The sequence below is a fragment of the Mesitornis unicolor genome, unplaced genomic scaffold (assembly GCF_000695765.1).
Source record: "Mesitornis unicolor isolate BGI_N332 unplaced genomic scaffold, ASM69576v1 scaffold13869, whole genome shotgun sequence".
Lineage (NCBI taxonomy): Eukaryota > Metazoa > Chordata > Aves > Mesitornithiformes > Mesitornithidae > Mesitornis > Mesitornis unicolor.
In genome coordinates, this window is record NW_010208047.1 from 1 (window position 1) to 223 (window position 223).

Sequence of the window (223 nt, forward strand, 5' to 3'; positions counted from 1 at the left end):
CCTGGGTGATTTTCTCTGGGTGACCCTGCTCCAGTCTCCACCGTGGTGTGATTCTGTGATAAACCACAATTCATACACTGCAATTCTGGGGCCTCCCAACACAGAAGGACATTGAGAGGAGGCCACAAAGACTGGGGGGACACGCACACTCCTCATGGGAGCACTTAAAAATGCTCTCATTAATAGCAAATACCAGCTTACTGTTGTAGAGAAGGCCGCTTTT